General features: G+C 43.4%; 1 protein-coding gene and 1 non-coding gene across 2 annotated transcripts in view; both read left to right on the top strand.

Annotated features, from left to right (window-relative positions):
* The first annotated feature begins 660 nt into the window (after positions 1–660).
* Positions 661–800, top strand: LOC115870171. The gene has a single exon (XR_004046548.1). It is a non-coding gene; the product is annotated as a U4 spliceosomal RNA (small nuclear RNA).
* A 5,206-nt stretch (positions 801–6,006) lies between these two features.
* LOC101649888 (TLC domain-containing protein 4) overlaps positions 6,007–6,695 on the top strand; it is a 107,463-nt gene continuing 106,774 nt past the window's right edge. The window contains exon 1 of the mRNA XM_004699569.2: positions 6,007–6,084. The gene's annotated coding sequence lies outside the window, so the exon portion shown is untranslated. The remainder of the gene's footprint in view (positions 6,085–6,695) is intronic.

Below are 6,695 nucleotides of genomic sequence, written 5' to 3'. Positions count from 1 at the left end.
GTTCAAGTCCATAAGTCCAATATTAGCCCATATGTCCTATACCAGTCTGTAAATTCCTCTTCAGACTCATGTAACACGTACAATGATGCTGAATACAGGAAGATCAAAGGCCAGTGGGTGGAAAGTCTTGTGGATCCAGTGGCGGTAGAAGCATCTTAGTGCTGGCAGGGGTCTCCATGTGGCTCCTCCACCTCCAAGGTTCTGGCTTCCATCAGCATAGCTCCATGTGGCTTGTCAACAGGAATGTCTCCCAGGGAGAGAGTGTATCTGGCCTCCAGTGAACTATTTATCTCCTCCACGCCTCCAAATGAGGTCATCAAGCCGCAACCTGATTGACAGGCTCTTTCAAAACTCATGTTTGGATGACCGACAACACTTCCCTCGTTTTTTCTTCACCTCTTCTACCTTGTCAAATTGCTTTCCTTTCATGTCCTTCTTCATTTATGGAAACAAAAAGAAGTTGCATGGGACATGGTCAGATGAATAAGGTGTGTGGGCAAGAGAAGCATGCTGTTTTTAGCCCAAAACTGGCACACTGAGATGGCTGCATGAACAGGTGCATTGTCGTGGTGAAAGAACCAATTCCCTGTCTGCCACAAATCAGGCCTTTTAAATTTTTTATTAATCATTTTATTGAGGGGCTCTTAAAAATCCTATGACAGCTTTGTGCAGTGGCAATATGTAGCCAGTGAGGTTTATCCGAGGCGTGATTATTGCTAATTGAAAACTTTTCCCAATACCCCGCCGTGACCACTTGAAATATAGTTGGCATTAGCAATTTTTGACAGTCTCTATGGAGACTGAACAAAAAAAGAAAAAAAGAAAAAATCCTATGACAATCCATGATTCAATTCAATTAAGCACACTTGTACATATGTTGCCATCAGCATTTCCCAAACATTTTCTCTTTTTAAAAAATTATTTTATTGGGGGATTGTACAGCTATTATCACAATGCATGCATATATCCATTATGTCAAGTAGATTTGTACATATGTTGCCATCATCATTTTCAAAGCATTTTCTTTCTACTTGAGCCCTTGGGATCAGCTCCTCGTTTTCCCTCCTTTCTCCTCCACCCTTCCACTCTTGTGAATCCTTGATCAATTAATATATTATTATTGTTATTTCGTGTCTTACACTGTCTATTGTCTCTCTTCACCCACATTACTGTTATTCATTATTCGTCCCCCTGAGCGTGAGCTATATATCCAACCTTGTGATGGGTTCCCCTTTCTCCTCCTCCTCCCCTGCCTACCTCCACCATCCCCCTACCCTTGTGATATCACTACTCCCACTACTGTTCCTGAGGATTTTATCTGTCCTGAATTCCATGTGTTGAAAGTGATTATTTGTACCAATGTGTGTACTCCAATCTAGCTGGATTTGTAAGGTAGAACTGGGTCATGGTAGTGGCGGGGAGGAAGCATTCAGGAATTACAGGATGATGTGTGTTTCGTCGGTGCTAAACTGCACCCTGGTTGAATTGTCCCTTCCTTGTACCCTTTCTGTTGGGAAATGTCCAATTGTCTATAGACTTTGGGTCTCTACTACAATCCCCTCATTCACATCGATATAATTGTTTGTTTGGGATCTTTTGGTACCTGATGCCTGACACCTCATGATCACACAGGCTGGTGTGCTTCTTCCCTGTGGACTTATTTGCTTCCCTGCAAGATGGCTGCTTGTTTAACTTCAAGCCTTTGGGACCCCAGACACTATATATTTTGATGGCTGGACATCATCTACTTTTTTTTTTTTTAATTTTTTTTGTTTGGGACATCATCTACTTTCTTCACCACATTTGCTTATGTACCCATTTTGTCTTCAGTGATCTTGTCAGGAAGGTGAACATCATAGAATGCCCAGTTATTAGAACAAAGAGTTCTTGCATTGAGGGAGGACTTGAGTTGAGGCTCAAAGTCTTTCTGTGATCTTAATACTTAACATATAATTATATGTACATTGGCCTCTATCCCTTTCATTATAAATTAATACATTTACATATATACATGACTTCTATATAGTTTTGGCTTCCTACTTCTCTCCTCCTGTTCACCTTCCTCCAATTCCACTATCATGATCACCCTCCACTCAGCTCTCAGGAATTCCTCTTGGATACATTGCCCTTGAACAAACCCCACCAGGCTTCGTCACCAGCATTTTTAGATTTCGTGTTGTACCCTCATACCAGAGTTTGTTGGCTCCTTGCCCCCGCCCCCCCCACCCACCCCCCCGTCCTTTCCCATGACCCCCACTCGTCCCATTGTTTTTTCCTTGGGATTGTTTGTCCTGCCTTCAGGCCTTTAGCACACTGTTAAGCAATTTTTTCAGAACTTCTAAATAGAAAGGTTGATTGGCAGCCTGACCTGGTTGGAAAGAACTCCAAATGTACATACACCATGAGTCAATATTTTTGTCTGTTCAGGAAGTTGACAGATGTCCAAAATGAGGTTTGTCATCAATCAACATTTCACCTTTTTTGAAACGAGAAAATCACTCGTACACTTGAGTTTTTCACATGACACTGTCCTTGTAATTTGTGCTCCACATCCCAACAGTTTCTGTGTCACTTTTCCCAAGAAGGAAACAATTTCACAGCTGCATGTTGTTCTCTTAAATCAGCCATCACATAAAACGTGGTTCAAAAGCAGTTTCATAAAACTGCTTTTATGAAAAAATTCACTGTGACTAGAGAGAACCTTCCCAGGTGACGCCACTGTGTGCACTAACTCGGAGTGAGTTGCTGGATGCTCACCTAGTGGGAAATAATGTGTGCTATGAAAGCTTTGCCCAATAGGGCCTTTTCTGTTTCAGTTGTTTGGTTTTTTTGGTGTGTGTGTGTGTGGCGGGGGGGTGTAGCCCCTTCATAGAAAAGCTCCCTCAGGTGTTTGAGACTATAAATATTTACAGGAACAGACAGCCTCATCTTTCTCCTCCAGAACAACTGATGGATTTGACACCTTGACCTTGTGCTTACCCACTGTGCCACCAGGAACTTAAGAATGGCTCATCAGTGGGAGGAAATTGGTATAGACAGGAACGGGAATGGGAGCAGGAGCAAATTTCTTGAGAAAAGGAAAGGGGCAGGGGTATAGAGTACAAGTGTGGGGGCCTACACTTTGATAGGAGAAGGCCCCTTTATTCCATGGGAATAGAACGACGGGCAAGGGACACAGCAGCAGAGGCTTGTGGCACTGGCGGTGAGTAAATGAGGGTGTGGACACTAGGAGCGTGGAATGTGGGAGGCTGGATGGGAGAGAAGGAAGGATGAAGCCGTCTTTGAAGAACTGGCTCTCTCACCAGGACCACTGCAGGATTCGTGGGCAGATTGGAATGCTTCTTTGAAGTCGGTGAGAACAAACAGAGAAAACGGCACAATGTGTCTGTCTTTCTTGTCATCTCCTTCCTTGGAAAGGCAGATCATTTAACCAGCGTTCAAGTTTTCTGAGGCGAATACAAGGGAGAGAAGATGTTCTTTTTAAGGGATGAAGGTCCATGGCCTCTCCTCTGGACTTGTGCAAACTGTAGATGAGAGAGTGAATAAATAAAATGATGAGAAAGGGTAAGGTCAGTAGATTGGAGGCCTCAATAAGGTTGAACTTTTTCAGTGGAAGAACTAGAGCCCTTGAGCCATATGGATAAGGGGTGGTTGACGGAGAGCGAGATGCTCAAAGTTAGTATCATATTTCTAGTGCTGATACCATGTAGGGTGTGGCTATGGGAATAGACAACAAAGATCATGGGGAGCTACCCATATTGCAGAAGCGTCAAGAGAAAGATAACGAGTAAGAATCTCTTCAAGGACTAGGTGATTGGGAAGGACAGCAGCCACAAACACTGGGTGTCCTCTGCCTCTCTCCCACTGGTTCCTCTGTTGTTGTGTTCTGCTGTGGGAGCAGGAACCCAGGGGTGGCATCAATAGGTTTCCTTGCTCTCTGGTTCTGATCGGGTTTGGTCAATGGGATCCTCGGCAGGCCAGCAGCTGGCGGATGGGCTGTATCTGCCCCTTTAACATGACTTTTTTCTACACTTCTCTTTCCTGGGTCCCAGCACTCTGTTCCTTTGTCCTTTGTCTCTTAGGGGTCATGTCAGCTCCACAGGTAACAAATCCCATGGGCCTCTTCTACACCACATGCACATCTTTGGAAATAATCCCTTCACTAAATTATCCTCAAACAAACCGAGTTTAAAATACTCTGCGTGTACTAGGCATTTCCTGTTGGGGAGAATGACAGATACAAGATGGGAGAGCTGTGTGGCCTGAACATCAAAAGAGCTGGGGTTTTGAAAGGAGGGTGAATGGTGTGGAAGCGGCAGCAAAGGACCATGAGTGTTGTTTCTTTTACCTTCTGTGAGGGAGTGAGACACAAAAGGCCTCTCCATCTGAGAAAGTTAGCAGGAAAGTGTTGTTTTCAGGACAGAGAAAGCCTGTAGCTTATGCAGGAAGTGGAGAACGCAGTCAATAAAATGTTGAAGTTATAGGGGAATCTTCAGGTTACAGATCAGGACTTCCAGGAAGCCTAGCGAAAGGAACCCAAGGGTCTTCGGGAATAGGAATTGTGACGAAGAACGACCAGGGAAGAAGAGATCCTCTTAGAGGAAGACCCCCGACAAGATGGATTGACACAGTGGGCTGAAACATAAGAACAATTGTTGAGCATGGCGTAGGGCTGGGTGGTTTTCATTCTGTTATACACAGGACAGCTATGAGCACTGAACAATAACCAGGGAAGAAAAGGGCTGCCAATCTGCCTCCATAAAGATTTACTATCATTATTGTTGCTATAGTAGTTAGGCGCTGTCCAGTCAATTCTGAGTCAAGCCAACATAATGACATGCTGGCGGGTCCTGCACACAATTTTTATGTTTTAGCCCATTGGTGCAGCCACGGTGTCAATCCAACCCATGGAGGGTCTTCCTCTTTTTCATCTCCAAGTTCTGGTTCCTCCAAAGATTCCATTCAAGAAAGCCAAGTTCTACTCTATGGGATTGCCATGAGTCAGAATCAATTTAAGAGCAATTAACTATGACAGCCATGTGGATATGACAATCAGGATGAAAATGAATGAGCTATGTCTTGTGTCGGCTTGGGTAGGCCAGAACTCTAAGTGGATTGGCAGTTAAACCCGAGTAATCCCCCATAGCCTGACTTCACACAATGTAATCCATTCCACAGTGGGTGGGATCTGCTGTGAACAGCCAATCAGCTGTAAGGCAATTGGGATAGGATGTAACACCATTACTCACACTCACGGTCCTGGTACAATGAAAAGTTTCCTCAGTAGTGTGTCCACTTCCAATATAAATGGAAGCTGTGGCAAGATTTGTTTGCTTTTTTTTCTGGGTCTGGATCCTGAATCCGGTTTATCAATCTCTGATTCTTTGGACCTTAACCTACAGACTACCCTATTGCCTGGTGATCCTGGGAGCTGTCAACAGCCTGCCACTTCACCTACTTACCTTGGATTCATTTGCCTCAGAGCCAACAGTTTGTGGGTTTCCTGCTGATCTTGGGCCCATCTGGCCCTGGAGCTACACAGGTCAAGAGAAGCCTCCAGCTCACTGTCTGACCCACAGACTCAGAACCTGCCAAGACTTGAATTTGCCTACTTTTACAACTGTGTGGTATTCATTTTCTGGATATAAAATCCCCTGTGTCTCTTTCTCTCCCTCACAAGCCAGGGGTTGGTATATAAAGCTTCTGGTGATTGAAGTAAATCATGAGAAGGACAGCTTTCGATTCATTGTAGTTTGCTTCTACCTTTACCTTGCCTATGCTGCACCCTGGACTAGGCATTGGGGGGGACAGTGGTAGGCCATAATGGGGACACCTAAGTGGTGACTTAACAATGAGCCTGACTATGATAGCTACAAGCCTTTCAACAGAAAAGCCATCAAACCCATGCTTTCAAAAGCTGCCCTAAGTGGGCTTCTAGGGATTCTGGCCCTAGGCCCCTTTCCACCAGAGTTAAACCATCTTTAACCTTCACAAGGATAGGCAACCATGGCTACAGAAGACTGAAGCTTTTCCTCAAGCACCAGGGCGGTGACATGGGGCAGCATTATGTTTGTTCATTGTAAGGTAGGATAAACCTGGAAAGGGACAGAGACAAAATGGTGCTACTTGACCACCTGGATAGATGACTGTGACTTTCCATCAAGGATCTTCCAGTTAGTTAAACAAGATGAGTGACAGAAGTTGTTTTGGTATAGCCTAAATAATCTTTTAGTCAAGACGTGGTTTTTCCTTATTAGATATACTACTACATGTTTGAGTACCACCTTTCCTTTCTTGGGTCTAGGACTCTCTGAATGTTAATCTTTGAAGGCAACTAGTTAATAATTATAAAAGCTGGCATTTATTGTGAGCTTGCTATATTCCATGTATTTTCAAAATTAACTTATTTTGAAATATATTTTCATTTTCATATTATAAAATTATGTCTATTTTATTTTAATATTTATATGTTAATATGTAATATGTTAAAGTTTTGGCACATATATCTTCAAATTTAACTCTCATAGCAACACTTTCAGGTAGATACTATTATGACCCCCATTTGAGAGATACAGACAATGAAGTACAGAGATCATGTCTTTTGCCGTAGCTCACAAGCCAAAGATTGGTAGAATCCAAATTCCATCTTCATTAGTCTGATATGACAGTCCACACTTTATCTTCTTCTTTTTTTT

Source organism: Echinops telfairi, unplaced genomic scaffold, assembly GCF_000313985.2.
Source record: "Echinops telfairi isolate 266 unplaced genomic scaffold, ASM31398v2 ScPeMD7_443;HRSCAF=831, whole genome shotgun sequence".
NCBI classification, from domain to species: domain Eukaryota; kingdom Metazoa; phylum Chordata; class Mammalia; order Afrosoricida; family Tenrecidae; genus Echinops; species Echinops telfairi.
This window is presented reverse-complemented; position numbering and strand designations above follow the sequence as displayed.